Genomic DNA, 19502 nt, shown 5'->3' on the forward strand with positions numbered 1-19502 from the left:
GTTGCGATGAGGACATTGCATGGATGTAAATCATGACCACACTGGCTGCATCCACAGCTGACTGCATTTGCAATCAGCTAAGGGGAGCGCCTTCTACAATGAGTGATGCTTAATCTAATCAGTGGAAGCCTTCTAGGGAAGATTCAGATGGACAGTCACTCTTCCTGCTTCAGCCAGCCAGCCTCTCCTGAGGGTTTGTCAAGGACCGTCATCAGAGTTGCCAGCTTGTGGCCTGTCCAACAGACCTTGGACTCTTACATCCCCACGGTTACATGAGACACTTTTGTAAATTTTATGTTTGCTTTTTTACATTTACGTTTTCATTCTTTTTAAACAATTTTTCTCCTGTATTTCTGCTGTTACTTCATTTGCTTGGGTTTGAATGGTGATTAGTATGCTATCCCTACTTTTGAGGCCCTTTGCCTATTTGGGAAGATAAGCAGATGACTAATCAGTAATGTGCTAAATGCACCCCCTTACATGGAAAGGCTTTGAAAGTAGCACACAGTTTACAATATAGCGTTGAAAATGAGAGGGATGCTAAGACACATGGTACAGTGGAAACAGTGAATATGGACATAGCTGGAAAGAGAATAATGCGAAGATATAGGAAGGAGTCTCATTGTAACATACTGTATCTTGGAGGACCATCAAGTTTTATCTCACACACTATCTCTGCTCAGTTGGGAGTGGCTTTCTACAGCAAACTGCTGGGAGGAATACTTAGGCCGAGTCTGTGCTCAGCGTGAAAGACTGTTTTCATTGTTGATATCTGACTGCTAGGTAGGAGTATTTGCTGAGGATTGTTTTCCTTCTTAGAGAGGTAGATAAGGGGTAATTAAAATCAGCTATGTAAATGAGATGTTGGGGCTTATAAAAATGTGTGTGTGTGTTCACAAATATTTTCTAAAGATTTTGACTGAAAACAAATGTATTTAATGTCAGATTGTTAAATAAATTTGAATAACTAAGCTCAATACTTTGAACTACATGTTTAGAAATATGGTTATAAAAAAGTAAAAATAGTCTTAAATACAGTGATCTGTTAATTAGACCTTGTTTTAGTTTGTAAAAGCTGCCAGAATGCAATCTACTAGAAATGGAATGACTTTTTAAAAGGGGAATGTATTAAGTTGCAAGTTTACAGTTCTAAGGCTGTGAAAATGTCCAAAACTAAGGCATCTATGGAAACATACCTTGGCTCAAGAAGGCCAGCGATGTACAGAGTTTCTCTCTCAGCTGGAAGACCCATGGGGACATCTGCTAACTTTCTCCCCTGGCTTCCCATTTCATAAGGATTCCCTGGAAGCATTTTCCTTGGCCTCTCCACAGGTCTCTGGCTATGCTGGTTCTGTCGGTTCTGGTGGCTCTGAAGCTTTTTCCAAAATGGTTCCCTCTTAAGGTGCTCCAGTAAGCAACCCCACCTTCAATGGGTGGAGATGCATTTCCATGGAAACCAACTAATCAAAAGTTACCACCTATAATTGGGTGGGTCACATCTCTATGGAAACAATCAGAAAGATACTACCCAACAATAGAAAATGAAGATTAAATGACATGGCTATTTTGGGGTACGTAATGACTTCAAACTGGCACAGAGCTATACTTAAAAGAGAAGTAACCATCAACTAGGTCTGGGAAGTGAATTTTAACCATCTCAGTATCTAGCACATACAGTGAAAGAATACTTGGAGATTGCAATAACTCAGCCAGGTTTGATTGAGGGTGTCATCTTATGGTTCTGGAATGACAGTCACTATTTGGCACCTGAAAAGTCTCTCATAGCGATTCCTAAGAATCCAATCATCAGTAAATGATTAGGAAAAGTCTCAGGCAATTGTAGATGGTGTATACTAATAACGAGACATAATATGCAATTAGAAGATGTGCAAATGTAAATCCACAGTTATCTACAGACCAACTAACCAGGACACAAATTATCCCGGTCTGTGACTATGGATGGGACAATTATGCATATATCACTGATGTGTGAACACACATGTGCACTCCTAAAATAAAGAGGAGCACTCTTTATGAGAGAGATATAAATTGTGGAAGTACGAGAATGTGCTGCAGAGATTTATTTAGTATTTTGTGCGAGGTCAGGAGGCCTTCAGCCTCATGCCTTAAGCAGGACTGCAACGTGTGACAAATGGTAACGTGGTGGCTCTGTAAGACCCCAAGTCTCCAAAGCTGCAGTAACTGGGTTTTGCTTCCTCACACAGAAGAAGGAACCTGTGATTTAAAATATTCTAACATCACTTATTTTAAGTCAAAAGCAATTAACCCAAGACTTGAACAATCAATATGATTCAAGTATTTTTACTTGTATACTCTATTAAGAAATCACTGAAATACTGACATTATTTCTTAATTATGGAAGAATAAATGGATTAATAATCCTATCTAAGTTTGTGAGAAACACAATTTTTATGTTTCTTTACAGTGTAAAGATCTAATTTATTCATAAGCTATTCTAATATTGAATCACAAAATCGTAAATAGATGCACTCATTTATATGATTTTTACACTTTATCCTGAAAGCAAAAGTACCTATAAAACAATTGAATAACATATAATACCACTGCCCACCAAGTGTCAATCCAAAAGGGGCCAATATTTGTTATTAACATAAGTGAACACTATAAATATCAATATTAATATATTTTGCAATGTGTTTGTCTAGGATTTCTATTAATAAATATTTAAAAGCAATAATGAGAAATAAAAAAATGATTACACAGATTAATGTCATGTGAGGATTTACGGGAGAACCTTCAGGCTTCATGCATAGCACCTGCAGAAGAATAGAAACAGCGTTTTTGTTGCTCACACTAATGGGTCTCTTTCAACTGTTAAATTGCAAGGAATAAGGGCATGAGAAACACCACAAATGAAAATTAAACATTCGTGTTATATTTATGAGCTACTTTTCCCATTAATTTGCTAATTTTCCCACAAAAGTAACCAAATTAACCATCATTTTTAGTGACAGATAAATGATAGATGATAGGTAATCTTGGATATGTAATTATTTTAGTCCCAGCATTTTATACAAAGTTGCTATCTAAAAATATCATGTAACTTCTTGTGCATTCAGATGTCTCCAGTTATGATATTGGAGATCACACCAGCTGATTCATTTCTCTTTGTAGAGAAATGCCTTCCAGGCTTTTCTGAACCCGTTCTCTTACCAGCCACCTAACCCTTATTTTCACCAGAAGCTTCAGGTCACAATCAATCAAGATCGGTCCAATAGCAGCTGAAATTTAGAGAACAAACTGACTGAATCTCAAGGTTATTCTCATGTAGCTGCTGGTGCACTTTGATTTCCCACATGGGCTGTGTTGTTTTCTTTTAGATGAGTGTTTGCATTACACTGTTGTATCACACCTGGCTTGTAAACGGGGATTTGTCCCTATAGATTTTGGCAATTTTGATAATAATACTGTTCCCAGAGTTGCCTTGGAACCTGCATGCTACATAGCCCAATGCTACTCTACTGGGTGTGTTGTGGAGAAGAATATGCTGGTAAAAACCATAATTTAAGGTTTGTTCATTTCATGGACAAATGAACTAATACAGTATTGTTTTGTTTTGCTTGTCAGTTCGAATCCTGGAAAATGCCGAACAAGGCTGCCTGAGAGTTTTGGGTTTACATCTGAAATGAAATTTACAACAAAGTCTGCCATTTGGGTTTTCAAAACAGTCCCTGAATGAATTGCTTTGGAACTTTACTGTTTTAAAACAAATTGTAGTCAATCAATGAACTCTTCAAAAATCATTGTCAAAGAATAGTGTTATATGGTATGTAGTGTCTATTTTCTTTTATTTACTCAGAGTAAAAATGTAAAACTTTGGAAGTAGAGGAAGTAAAATATTTTGGAAAGTGGAGAACTCTATAAAGATGTTTTGCTTTTTTTACCCCTTATGTTGGCATTCATGAAAGCAGTATTGTCAGGAAAACGAAGTGAAATTAGAATTTAAGAGGATGATGCAACCCTGATTAGTGAGACGTATACTCATAGATAGGGAAAAAGGAATGGGAACGGGACAGGATAGCTGTGTCGTGCTTTGTTTAGCTTAGTGGTTTAGTTGGGTAGAGCTCCGACAGCCAGCTCTTTCATGGTTGTAGCATCGCTCTGCAGCTGTCCTTTTCTTTTTCTGACTTGGCTGCTTTTGTGCACATTTCCAATGTTTTTGATCCAATGTATGTACGGTCCAATGTGTTCTCCCTGAAAGCTCTGCCCCTTGACAAGGGACAGTCTCAAAGTGGCTTTCATCAAGGATAAAGGTGAGGGAAGGGGTGGGAGGAAGATAAGAGACTGGGGATGTCTCTAACATTCTGAAAGAGAGTTGAAGGGAGGTGACAGGGCCACTGAAAGCCTATTGGGTGGTCAAGGAAAGGGCCTCTGGCCAATGGAAAAATTAGTAAAATCCTAAAGACTTCATCTGTGCCATTGGTCATAATGGCTACTCCTTTTTCTGCCATTTGGATGAAATAAAAGGTGAAGTTCCTCACAAACTCCATGGCCCTGCTTCCTTCAATGCTGGCAGTGACCTGCACAGATAGGATTTCACATTGGCATGTACAGATGGGCTGGTCTCACCCGCTATTCCACTGCTTCATGGTTGTGACTCAAAGCCTTCTGCCTCTTCCACAACATAAACCTTTTATTCTTCAGAACAAATGAAAGAGGCTGAGCTAGTGCGAGTAGAATATATTACCTCATTCTATGTGAGGCCCTGCGGTGGCTCAAGATTAACTAGACCCCTGAATAATCTCATTTAGCAAAACAGGCATGCAGCTCAAATTGGATCATTCTGTTTTGTTCGGCACAGGAAGAGATAGGGAAAAAACGCATTCAAAGAACATACAAGTGGCTTTAATTGGAGCAGTCATAGTTAAAGCAATCTCACCAGGATAATCCAGGCTCACTTCTGGTCAAACTTGTAGGCTCTCCTGTTACTAAGAAAAGAAATATTACTTGTGAATTTGAATTTCCATATCATACCCATGGATACTATTATATGCACCTACAATGTTTATTAAATGCTCGTTGTATTTATATTTGGAAATTGCACATCTGAACAATACGACAAAGGGAGAACGTTGATCTTCTTACTGGAAAAGTCCATTCTTGGGCCTTTGGTGGAGAAATTAGTAGGTAGTGCGCTAAGTGAATATATATGATATATGCAAAATAAATTTTACATGTCATGGTAGGAAATGTCCTCAAGAAATATTACATTTCATCAAGCTTTGAAATTCTGCCTCTAATTTGGGCACTTAGTGTCAAGGGTTTAGAAATACACAAGGGAACTTTCTGACCTCCCCGCTCCAAATAATGCCTGTCATTTTGATGTGTCAGAATTGGGCCTCGGAAGGACAGGGCTCATTTTCCAAAGTGGTGCTACCTTAGACTTTGGGGCTGCCTACCTTTTGTCTACCAGTTTTTATGTCTGCGTGACTTAAAACCACGAAAACATATGACTTTTTAGTCCCGGAGGTCAGAAGTCTGCAATCATGTTGCCCTTCCAAAGGCTCTAGGAAAGAATCCTTGTTTTCCACTTCCAGCTTCTGGTAGCTCCCTACACCCCGTGTCTTGACTTGTAGGAGTGGAACTCCAGTCTCTGTATTCACACAGCCTTCTCCCTATGTCACAGACCTCCTTTACCCTTTGTGTAGAAGGTCCTTCATTAGTGATTGAATTTAGGGGCCACACAGATAACCAGGGTAATCTCTTCTTTAAGTTACATATGCAGGGACCCTTTGTCCAAATAAGGCCATACTCACAGGGGTGGGTAGATGTATCTTTTGGGGGAGCCAACATTCAAACACTGCAGTCTACTTCTCCATCTACCTACCAGTCAACGTGCTGTTCTGTCTGCATACCTACTTAAATACCCATCAGCTCATCTAGCCATTTATTTTGTACTTGAGGTAGAATGTTATACTGAGTATAGGCCGGACTTCCTGGCACACTGTTACTATGAGTCTATACGTAGCCTCTCTCTGTTGCCTCTCTTCTTTTCTTCCTTCCTCCTTCTCTCCCTCCCTCCCTCACTTCCTTCCTTCCTTTCTTCCACCCTTCCCCTTTAACCCCTTCTCCACTTTCCTCTCCCATCATATACAATCATTTGATTCATTTTAATGTATAATTTATTTGCATGTGCTTTTGTTAAATCGCATACAATTTCAATTTACAGAAACGCTATGTTACAAACCCACTGATTCCTTTTCCACTTTGAACCATGTTTTAAAGACCTAGTGGCTTGTCTCTGTTCAGATCTAATTGTTTTTCTAATTACAAAGCAGTCATATGCCACATTGTACTGTCCACTCCTTCCAGGGATGAGTATCTGGATTACATTCAAGTCATCACTACTGAAAAGTCTGGTATGAGCATTCTTATGTATTTTCTCATATTTCTGTAAGAATTGCTCAGGAAAATATCCAGGGTAGGACTTTATCTAGAATCAAGCACGTGCCTATATGGAATTTATCTCAGTTCTGTGACATGATTTTCACTGTGACTTGTCTAATTTAAGCTGCCACCCATAGTGCATACGAGTTTTCATTGTATATCCCAATTCCACTTCCCTGACAATTCTTACATCATCTAGTTTTCTACTAGTTGCCCTTTTAAATAAATACTAAAATGTCTTTGTCTTAGTGACCTCCTTTTGTTTCTTCACTTCTTTGAAATGATGGTTTGCATCCTTTCCCCAGTTTATTTTTCTTGTTTTAATTCTCTGACTTTTTCTTGTGGATTAGCAGGAGTTTTGTATATCCTAGACCTTTGTTGGTTTTAGCGATTTACGTGTTTCCTGCTGATAATAAAAAAACTGGTCCATTAATTTTATCCACAGTGTCCTTTTGTTGATTCAAAGTGTTAATATAGTGTCCATGAGATATTCACCTCTGATGACTTCTTTAAACTTCAGTTAAATTTATAGTTTATCTTCCACAATTAGATCTTCAACTTTTTTATATCGCATGGATTAGAATTCCAGTTTTATTTTCCCCATATAATGAACCAGTTTTCATACATCATCAACTAAACACTGTCATATGCCCATTGATCCATGTCTTATTTAAAATACATGACTCCTCTTCAGAAAAAAAAAGCACACTAGAAGGCAATGGAGTGATATTTATAAAGTACTGAAAGAATAAAAAATACTGTCAAACTCGAATTCTGTGACCAGAGAAAAAATCTCATAAATGAAACAAAACAAAACATAACAAAAACCTGATCGTCTCAGTCAAATAATGAAGGGATTTATTGTCAGAACACATACTATAAAAAATGGCTTAAAATGTTCTTTGGACAGAAAGAATATAATGGCAGGCAGAAACTTGAATCTCCATATTAAAGAAAGAACACTGGAAATGAAATAAATGATAGTAAAATATGATTCATTTCTTTTTTTTATTTTATTACTCTAAAAATTAACTGGCTACCTAAGCAAAAATGGTGCCACTGTATTATGTGGGGATATATGTTGTAAGATCCTTACACTGCCTGTGAAGCAGTTTAAATACTATTTGAAATAGACTCTGTTTAATTAAAGGTGTGTATCCTTAGTCTTAAGTCAACCACTCTTTTTTAACAAGGTATAAATAATAAGTCAATAGTGGTAATAGAATGGAATTATAAATATGGCTCATGTAACCCCAAAAAAGGAACAGAAAAAGAGAGCAGAAAGAACAGATAGAACAAATAGGAAATAGCTCTCAGGCTGATAGTATTAAAAGGATGGTGAAAGATATGCCATCTTTTCGGTTTGATAACTTTGACCAAAAGAAAGCAGTAGTATTGGAGAAGTCCTACTCAGTGACTTTCTCCCAGCCCTCACCACTCCCTACCTTTGCCCCTCTTGCTTGTTTTTAGTTTTGTGCATTTGTTAGGTTCTCATTTTTGCTGGTTTGTGTACAGGTGTTTTGTATGTTTCCGTTTTACAGGAGAGCACAGACATCCAGGGGAGTTGTTAAATCTTAACCAGCCCTAGCTTGCCAGGACACAGGTGTTGTTTGATGGATGCTTTTTGCTCATTGGCAGGCTCCCCGCCCCCCAGGGGTCTATAAAAACCCAGCACTCAGGCAGCGAAAGTGTCCTTCATCTCTGAGGTGAAATAGGACCCGAGGAGTTGCAAACCCTGACCTGAGCAGTTGGCCTCTCCAGGAGAACAGCTATAATGCAGTCTCTTCCCCTGCCCTTTGGGACCCTGTATGCTGTGCAAGTAATGAGACAGTCATTTGCTGAAAGTCTCTGTTGTGCCTGCATCTATGCCTCCCTGATGCACTGCATAGCAACTTATTCCACAAGCAGCCATATCAATATCGGGCAAAACAGATTTCAGAATAAAGAATATTATCAGTGACTAATAAGGTCATTATATAATGAAAAAGGGGTCATTATTCCAAGATTTATTGACACTCTTAAATGGTATGCACCTAACAGAGGATGATAATTCATAAAGAAAAAAAACTGATATAACTAAATAAAGGTTGGTCAATGCACAGTAATGTTTGGAGACATCTTCAATCGACTTTTATTATTGATTGAACAAGTACATAGATGATTAGCAAGCATATAGAAGACCTGAATAAAACTACCAACAAACTGACCTACTTGATATATATAGACTATTGCACCCAACAGCAGCACACTCATTATTCTCAAATGCACATAGAACTTTCACAAAGATGGACCATATTCTGGACCTTTAAAGAAATCTTAAGTTTAAAAGAATAAAAGCATATGAAATATGTATGAAAATGACAACCAAATTAAATTAGAAATCAGAAACACAAAGTGTTTTAGTTTGCTAATGCTGCCAGAAATAGGTTAGCTTTTATAAAGGGATTTATTAAGTTGTAGTTTACAGTTTAAAGGCCCTAAAACTGTCCAAACTAAGGCATCCAGAGACAGATACCTTGATCCTAAAGAAAGAACCAGATGACATCCAGGTTTTCTCTGTCACTTGGGAAGGCACATGGCTGGCATCAGTTAGTCCTTGTTCCCAGTTCTGTGGCTCCCAGCTTCTGATTCCAGTGGTTTCCTCTCTAAGCATCTGTGGGGTCTTCACTTAGTTTCTCTGGGTTCTCACTTGCTCAGCTTCTTGTGGGAAGGCACAAGGTGATGTAGCCTGGGATCTGCAGCTCCAAACATCTGTGCCTGGGTGTCTGCTCTCTCGGTCGGCACTCCAAGCATCTCTAATTGTCTGAGTCTGTCAGCCTTGAAGCAACACTAAAACATTTCCCCTTTTAAAAGATTCCAGTAAACTAATCAAGACCCACCTTGAATGGGCAGAGTTACATCTCCATCTGATCAAAAGGTCACACTCACCACTGAGTGGGTCAATTCCGTCAAAACAAACTAATTAAAGGTTCCCAACCTAAACAATAGGTCTGGCCCCACAAGATTAGATTAAGAAAATGACATGGCTTTTCTGGAGTACCTAGCAGTTTCAAAATAGGACAGAAAGATATCTAAAAAATCATTAAATATTTTGAGTCAACCCAATATACTTCAAAATAACATGGCCCCACCAGCAACATATGAAAAATCCAGATTTCCTTCATCCTTGCCAACATTTAGTATTATCATTATTTTATAGTTTAGTTGTTTTAATAGGCATGTAGTGATATCTCATCATAGTTTTAATTTGCTATTTCCTTATGCCTAATGCAGTTGAACATTTTTAAGCATATATATGTGGCAAAGAAACATTTAAGAGTGCTAAAGCTCAAAACTGAGTGGGACTGTTTCTGGTAAATTTAAATAGAGAGTTGGGAGAAGCCTCACTGTGGAGAGTGACAGGCTCTTCCCAGTTTCTGAGGAGCACTCTATTACTCACTTGGCTGCGTCTTTAGCAAGCAACTCTACTGGATGAGTGATTTTCCTAGAATAAGCCATCTTGATAAGTTGAATTCTACTAAGGCTAGGAATTTGCAGTAGGGTTGAAGGCAATGGGGAGTGGGTTGAAGCCCTTCGTCTGAATTTCTTAAGGGGAGATGGTTGGACGGACATTCTAAGAAGAACCAATGCTGAAGTTGAGTCCACATTCCTGTTCTGACCTTTGAAATCCTCAAGTCTGCTTTTTAATACCACCCATTGATTGGATAAAGAGATTCTCCATATTGCTGGGGATAATCTCTTTGGGATCATATGTAATCAACTGATTATAGATGCAAATCCAATCTCAAATGCCCTCACAGTAGCAAACAGGTCAGTGATGGACTAAACAGCTGGACTCTGCAACCTAGCCAAGTTCATACATGAGATTAACCAATCCAGGAAGCTCCTCATTGCATTATTATTATCTCACTCACACAAGTTATGCTACCCTCTCTCAAATTCTCTGCCCACCGTCCACTGGGGCAACCCTTGCCCCAACTTGCTAACACTCCCTCCTTGAAACCACACTCAAGCTCAAGATTAGAGTTTAGTCATTAAGTAGTTTTTGTACTTTCTCATATTAGGTCCTCAAATCTATGTGCCTTTCTCCTGAGTGACTTGACATTTCTCTGTGAAATGTGAGAACACCAATTTAGGCTAGTTCCTCATTTTTCAGAAACTGGAAACCTGGCCCTCATTTTATTAATCCATAGGTTTTATTTTTTTTGCACATATTTCAAGAAGATCTCATTATTAACTAGTTTGTGATACATCCATATACTTTATACATACATGTACACATACCCATATATATGTGCACATACATATATTAATGTATATATGTATATACATAATGCACACATATATATTAGAAGCATTATCATTGGATTTTATATGTGTGACATATATTCTTGGCTTGCTTTTTTTCACACAGTGGTATGTCTTCTTAGCCTATGTATAGTGCCCTGATGAATGTTTTTATAGGAAAACTATCAAAATGTAGGCCTGAGTTTTCAAAGACCATTATTTGAATATGTGACTGGCTCTATGCCTTTCCATAAGTAGATGTTTCCTTCAATTGTGAAGCAAGAATTGGACACTGGAGAGCTATTATTTGTGGGGCCTTTAAGCAATTTTTGTTTTAATGCAAAGCCAAAGTGGAGTGCTAGTAAAGGGTATCTGGAAATATGGCTCAGCATATCTGAATGCAGTGGCTTGTATGGAAAACACATTTCCTTTGCACTAGGGTATAGCATCTAAAAGTTGGCAAGACATGTAATCCTCGATACTTCTGGATAATGTCATAATCAGAGATAAAAGGCCATAAGTGCATTAACATCTCCAAAAGCGGTACATTGTGCTTCTTGCCTTTTTTATATTTCATTTTTCTGACATTTTATTGCATAAGTCTCTATTGCAATTTAAAACCCATAATTGGGAAGAGGCATTTAGAGAATATATTATCAGTTGTGGATTTTTTGAAACAAACAAAAATCAGCTGGCTTGAGACCAAGTTTTATGTCCTGTTCCTGCTTTTCCTCCCCTAGTAGAGAATAGTCTGGTAATAGATCAGGATGATATCTGAGGAATGGGGTTGAGCTCAATCCACTATAAGGCATTTGTTTTCAGATGCACGGTGGTGAATTTAAGGAGCCAAACTATCACGTCAGTTAAAAATGGGAAAATGAAACATGACGAGAGAGGTGATCATTGGACATTGGAAATGTTTAAACAAGCATTTGTGTAGGTGATGTCTGAAGATCAGACACAGAAAGAAAAAACCCACAAGGTAGATTTTTGAGATGGAAACAGTCTCCCTACACAGATGGACAAATATGCATTTATACAAAGCTACTTGAGATTGTTTTGGAGCATAACTGCTGCTACCTAGTCCACTGTTTCCTTGGCCTTATGTGCCAAGCTTACACAGTCACTCTGATTTAGCAACATGAGAGTGATTGTGTGTCTGTTCCTGTGAGGTGTATTTGTGTGTGTATGTGCCCACACCCAGGTATGTGTAGATACAGCAAAGGATATCTAGCCCTTTATCAAACATAATTTAGACATGTCTTTTTAGCAATATCAGCATACTTCCTACAATCAACCTTGATGAAAAAAACAAAGAATCAAAATGACCTTTTGTGCATATATATATATATATATATACATATGAATGAAAGCTTTCTTTTCCTCCCTTTGCATAGATTATTTTATTAGAAATATAAATTTCTCAGGAAAGATAATAAATGTGTAATTTTCTATTGGAGTTTAATTTAAGTTTTACGTTTGCATCAAAACTGAGCAGAATGTACAGAGTTCCAAAATATCTCTTCTTCTGCACGCATTACCCCCTATTATTATCTCCCATTAATGTGATACATTTGCTACAATTGTTGACCCCAATATTGATACCTTGTTATTAACTAGATGCTATACTCCCAACCCAGGCTGTCACTCATTTAAGGAAATCTCATTTAAGGGAAGCCTCTTGCGATTGCAATAACTGAGAATGCAGGCAAGGCAGTAGCCAATGGTTTCCTTAGCGTTTTCTCCCCTGACAATTTCTATGGGGAAAAACAGACTGCAATGGGTATTACCAACCCTCAGTGATAGGAGATGAAAGAACTTTGTAAAACAAGAAGAAGAGTTTCAGAAAACACACTTAAGAACCCACGAGTATGTAAATCTGGGTGTGATGTCCATATGAAACAATTCAGAGCATGTGTTGCAGGGCATGGGACATAATTCCCGTGGCACGGCAGTGCTGATAGGCGCCCAACTGGCTCACACACTCGAGGGAGAATGGCACTGAAGAGATGTGATCATTTTCTAAACACGATTTCCTTTCCTTATAAGTAAACGAAAATGAAAAAAGTCTGTTGACTGATCTTGGGTGGACATTTTTGTGCAGTACTTTCGATTATTTCACTGAATAGATTGCTGAATGTGGAATTGTGGCTAAAGGATATTAACACTTAAAGGATTCTATTGCATAATGCCAATCCTTTTTTCCAAGAGCACTGTACCAATTTGTACTATTTAATGGCCAAGTACTATAAGTGACTTTTGCTACCCTATTACAGCCACGAAAATATTTGCTAATTTGATAAATGAGTTTTTATCAAATTGTTTATTATAAATTATTAGTCGAGCTAAAACAACATCTCTGTATCCATTAGCTATTTATAATTTCCTTTTGTGAAACTATCTAATAATGGTTTGGGATTATTTCTCTATTATTAGTATTTTGCTTTCTAGTTCAATGCATTCCTGGCTTATAGGAAGGTGTCCCATGAGAATTTAACAGGCATTTCATTGACATAAGGAGAATATTGAATGGGAGATGCATTTGTATTTTAGAGAGTTTGCTGATGGCAGAATATATGTGTGAAGGGTGAATGAAACTGGGGTACTGGAAGCAATTAGGAGGCTGATTTATAGTCATGATATAAACAGGGAGTGTCCAGCCAAAATAGACCGTGTAGGAATGATACGGATTCTCAAATTATGCCCAAGTAGAATTTAGAGGAATTAGTGAGCACGTTAATACAGAATGAGGGAGAAACTAAAATGGTGCTTTATGTGTATGATGACAGGGCTGATCATAGCACTGTTACCTAAAGTAGAGAATGCAGAAGGACTGCTTGTTTTATTTTGTTTTGTGGGAGGACCAATGAATTTCTTTAAGGCAGTTTGAACCTGAGGTGCCTGAGGTTATCCACAGATACAGTGCACCAGACAGAATTCAGGACGTGAGAGATTTTTAGGTCATCAAACTAGGAGTTGTAAAGCTCTTGTTAAGGAAGAGAAGGGCAATCTGTCCATAATGAAACTTTTAGAAATAGCAGTCTGGTGTCATCGAGGCTGGAGCGAGACGCTTTAAGATATCATCTGTATCTTTACTTAAAAGATAATAAGTGATAGAATAATTTTAGAAGTCTTTTGTTTACATTGATTATTTAAAAAATTATTTTTATGAACTATAGCTAAATACAGCTTTGTGTTATATCATAAAGACCTATTAAATGGCCCTTGGATCTCAAGAGTTTGAGAAGAGTGGTGTTGCTAGCATAAGGGGGTAGAGATTAGGAAGTCATAGAGAGACTCCCCCAATAAAAAGTGTGAGAGATACCATGGGACATGCACTAAAACAGGGCGGAAAGGTAGACGTGAAACATGGGGTGTGGTGGAAGAGAGGACCTTTATGTAGAGCACATCCAGAGTGTTTGAAGGGGAAGTAGTACTCAATTTGTAACAAAAAAAGAAGACAGTTTTGAAAAAGGGAATTAATATTAAACTAATGAAATTGCCTTATTGCCAAACTGTGGCTCTAAATAAAATATCTTAGTGTTCAGAACTAGTAGTCGAGATTTTGGACGAAGAATTTGCATTATTTCATTTCATTGAGTGATTGCTTAGATTTTAATATTTGAGACTGTCAGAAACATTACCTTAGTTTTCTTCCCACTAAGGAAAATGAATAGCACTCTGAGAAATAACCAAAGAATTATACATTTAAAAGAGTGGCTTAGTTTTCTGGTGCCTCCCATGGGGGAAAAAAAAAGAGTGGCTTATATTTCAGCTTTTAAAATATCTAATGACTCATCCCTACAATTGAGGAAATACAAATGTCAATTGATTAAAACCTTCAAGTTTTATTTCCTTCACATATTTAATTTTCTCTTTAAATTGATCAGTGTAAAAGTCTAGTTAATTAAAAATAGAGAAAGCCCATTATACAAGTGCACACTATCCTTGCAATGAATGAACAAAACTTTTGAGTCTCTTTGTGAATAGAAGGTCAGATATTATGTGAAATAAAATCTAGATATCAGTAGCAATCAGATGTCACAGTTAGGTTGCTTTATTGGATCTCTAGTTTAAACACACACACACACACACACAAAGAAAAGTCAACTTGGTCACCTCTAATTCAAGCTGTTTTATTAAAACGAGTAGGTTGACATATGGATGCTTGAGTTATTTACATACAGGAAAAGATTCTGAGGCCAAAGACCCAGGTCCTTGGCTGTGGGGTTGAGGAGGTATCGCTGCAGAAGGAATAAGAACTAGCTCAGCTCTGATGCTAGTTTCATGCCAGATGGATGCAGTTGTCCCCGTGATTCTCAGAATTCAGATTCCCTGCCAGACTTAACGAAAAAAAGCAATGCCATACATGTCAAGATACTTTACAAGGCTCCAGCCAGAACTAGTCCTAAAAGATTTGGTAAAATTTAAAGTAGCAGAGATGAATTGATGGGGGGTTGGCAGTGGTTAAAATATGAAAATCCAAGATTGTATATCGTAGCAGCGAAGTACAGAAATTTCAGAAGGAATTAAAGACACTTGTAACTTTTCCAAGATCCTTAAATCATTGTGATAAAATATCATAGGCTAACTTTTCCATTGCTAAAACTCAAGAATTACCTAAATGAAACAGATTTAGGAATTTGTGCTTCTCCAGAAAGAAGACATTGCCTCTTATTTTCTACAAGCTACTTTGGCATAATATGGTTCTCTAAGAAAGGAGTTCTGCTTTTCTGACTTTTATAGGAAGTAAAAGTTTAATATTCTATTCAAAAGGATATTTAATCATTTCTGATGACAGTAAAGCACAGAAAGGGTGTGTCCGCTAGCCCATCCCATCCACAATGGATTTAGGATGATGCAGGACCAACAGAAGACTGGAGAAAGGATTTGTGGAAGTAGCTCCAACTTGAGTCTGAATTTCCCAGTTGACTAGAAACACTCATGTCATTTTCTCAAAAATGGGCAGTGCACTGGTTATAATTGAACTGTTTGTTTTAACTTGTCAATATAGGCTTCCTTGTAAGGCATTTGAGATTCTTCTTTGACTCCAAACTACGTTTGCAACTTCATTCTCTCGTACTTTACATTCTCTGTTTCAGACATTGAAGACTACATTTTCTTCCTTGGTTTTGTCAGGTTTTTTTTGTTTGTTTGTTTCCATCTTTCCTGGCATGGTATTCCCTTGACACTGAAGACCCTTCTATTACCTCTCCACTGAGAATGTCCTATTCATCTTTCAACACGCCTCTCAAATGTTAGAACCTATGCTGCTTCCTACCTAGTCTAAGTCGTCACTCCAGTGTCTGTGCGCCCATAGCATTTTGTTTATAATAATTCAATCTCATGTCATTTACAGTGTGCATATTCCTCTATATCTTACTCCTCAATTAAACTATCATGTCAAATCCCGTCATTCTCCTCTTTGTGTCTTTCTTCTCCCAGTGCGCAGAACATAGTAGGTCTTGAATAACCGATTCTATTTAGGCATTTAAGTATGCAACATTTAAGTAAAATATATTATCTTTTTAAAAAGATACCACACTATCTTATTTAGGTTTGCTTTTACCTAATCTTTATAATGCTTTCCCCACAGAAGAATTGGGAAACTTGAAATTTACTGGCTTTGTCTGTTTTTTAAAATAATAACTAGTCAAAATATAGTATTCCTTGTTAACAAATGACCCAGATGTGTACTCAGTATGTTCGATCATTTAACTTTTTACAATTATCTCTTAATAATTCTTCTGGAATTTAGCACAACTATATAAAGTGGCAAATTGGCTCATTGAGAATTTAAGTCTTTTACTTGGATCCTCATTTGTATAGCTAGGCAAGCTTTAGATGAAATACATGCCTGCAATTCTCCCTGAAGTGTAATATTTTGAGAAGTGTAATATTTTGACATGTGGCACTTCAAATTTTGTTTACTAACTTCTGCTTAACCGAGGTTTTTTATTACCAAATAATAGACTGATTTTCAAATCAAATTCAAACATTAACAAATGTACCCTTTAGTTATTTGATTGAATCTGTTTCTGGATTTTCCACTGGAGGTGTTTTGTTTCGCATTGCACACTGGTTAGGAATTCTATTTGTCAGATACTTAGTTAAATATAATCGCATATTATCTACATGTCTTATTATAGGAATTTAGGGAAGTTAAAGCAGGCCTAAGAAATACTCTTTACGAAATAAAGCTGCTCATAATTTTTGACAGCTGTGTAACTGCAGGTGTATTACATTTTTCTTCAAGTAGCGTGCCCATGTACTCCACCAATCACAACTTCCACAGCACATCAGGTGTCTCATGCCAAAAGTAAGGGAAATAAAGAAAAGGGCATCCTGTCATGAAATAAGTTTAGGCAAATTGTCAGTTAAACAAAATTTAACAGATTTCGCTCACCTCATTATCAGTGCAGTACTGTGGATTTCTAAAATGGAAGATATAATGTGGAACGAATCGTTCATATGGCTTTTTGAGTAACATCTTAAGAAATTAGGCTTCTTGCAATATGTGTGGGAACTTCGGTGTAAGTCAAACTGTCCTACTCTAGTGTTATTTTTGCCTGATTTTTCTATGTCATAACAACATCTTTGTCCCAGGTAATTTCACATTTTTATTCAATAAATACTTGTAGAAAAACTACTTTGTGCCAGACATTGTTCTAGACGCCGTGTCCATGGTAATAATCAGAATAGATTATCTGCTGTCATGAAGCTTTTCTTTCAGGAAGATTCATTCACCCATCAAAGAAAGAGAATAAATTCCATTCTTAAAATTACAGTGTGTTTGTGTGTGTGTGTGTATGAGTGTTTAGTTTCAGTCCCTTAAGTTTTAGCATACATGTGTGCATGACTGTGTTTTTCACATTCCTAAAAGGTCCTAATTCATGGGAATTGTAAACATGCTTCTAATTGTCAGAAAGTATATGCTGAGTGTAGACAATGAAACAAAACTTGGAGAAGTCATTGTATAATAAACTTCAAGTGTCAAATGTTTGAAATTATTTAATTTTCTTCAGTTACGAAATCTATTTAGATTTTATTAAATTCCGCTTGAATAGTAATTTCACTGTTATTCTCATGTTCTGTCTATGGGGAAGGACCCCAAATAACCCTTATCACTCCATGGAGGAATTATCATTTGTTTAGTTCCCCAAGAGACCAGCACCATGAATCATCCAGCACAGTTCAGCTAATAAGTTTGTGAGCATGTGCGAGTCACTTCTATTTTCTTGACCTTAGGTTTAAAAATATATTTTTATTGACACATCTTCAGACGCATGCGGTCCAAACATGGTGTACAATCAATGGCTTACAATATCATCACACAGTTGCGTATTCATCAGCACGATTATTTTTTACAACATTTACATCATTCCACAAAAAAGAAATAAAAAGAAAAATAAATTCATATATTCCACACCCCTTACCCCTCCCTCTCATTGATCACTAGTATTTCCACCCACCCAATTTGGTTTACCTCTTAATCCCTTTATTATTTATTTATTTATTATCCTTAATTTTTCACTCTGTCTGTACTCTGGATAAAAGAAGCATCAGATACAAGGTTTTTAATCACACAGTCACATTGTAAAAATTATAACTTTATATAATCACCTTCAAGAATCAAGGCTACTGGAACACAGCTCTACAGTTTTCAGGTATTTCCCTCTAGCCACTCTAACACACCATAAACTAAAAAAGGGATATCTACATCACTCATAACCTCCAGGGTAACCTCTTGACTCAGTTTGAAATCTCCCAGTCACTGAAACTTTATTTTGTCTCATTTCTCTCTTCCCCCTTTTGGTAAAGAAGGCTTTCTCGATCCCTTGATGCTCAGTCCCAGCTCATCCCGAGCTTTCTGTCCCTCACTGCCAGGGACATTTACACCCCTGGGAATCACGTCCCAGGTAGTGGGGGAGGGCAGTGAATTCACTTGTCGTGTTGGCTTAGAGAGAAAGGCTGCACCTGAGGAAAAAAACAGGTTCTCTGGGGATGACTCTTAGGCCTAATTTTAAGTAGGCTTATCCTATCCTTTGCAGGAATAAGTTTCGTAGGGGTGAACCCCAAGCTGGAGGGCTTAGCCTATTGATTCGGTTGTCTCCACTGCATGCAAGAACATCAGAAATTCTCCAAATGGGGAAGTTGACTATTTCCTCCTTTCTTCCCAGTTCCCCAAGGGGACTTTGCAAGTACTTCTTTATTCACTGCCCAGATTATTCTGGGATCTATCAGGGCTCATGCTAACCTGGACAAACCAACAAAGCCTCATGTCCTGTTCAAGATTCCATGTACTTACCATGTTCAACTAAACTGACCATACACGTTACATTAGAAAATTCACTACCCAAAATATACATTTTGCACCAAATAAACATCTCTTCCTTTGGTCTCACACAGAAGTAGAAGTTTTAAAGTGTGATCAGTATCATCCTTTACCCTGTATTCTGACCTACCTTAGTCCTGGGCAGCTCAGCTTCCTCCATATCTCTGGTAGAAGTCTGATCCCTTCATCAACTTTATAGATAGCTCCTGTGCAGGGTCCTGCTGACTCTCATAGCTTCAGAGTTCTAACTTTGATTGACTTTAGGTCTTTTATTCACACATAAAATGAAATAGTTTGGCTACATGACTCTAATGTAGTGTTTCAATCCTATGCTCTAAAACTGAAACCTAGATTTTAGAATTCTTTGCATCACTAAAAGAAACAAAAATCAGTCTTTGTTCAACAATTTTAAAGGTCACTGTCTTCTTTTGAAGGAGATGAGGCATCCGAA

Source organism: Tamandua tetradactyla, chromosome 22 (genome assembly GCF_023851605.1).
Source record: "Tamandua tetradactyla isolate mTamTet1 chromosome 22, mTamTet1.pri, whole genome shotgun sequence".
In the NCBI taxonomy this organism is placed as follows: Eukaryota; Metazoa; Chordata; class Mammalia; order Pilosa; family Myrmecophagidae; genus Tamandua; species Tamandua tetradactyla.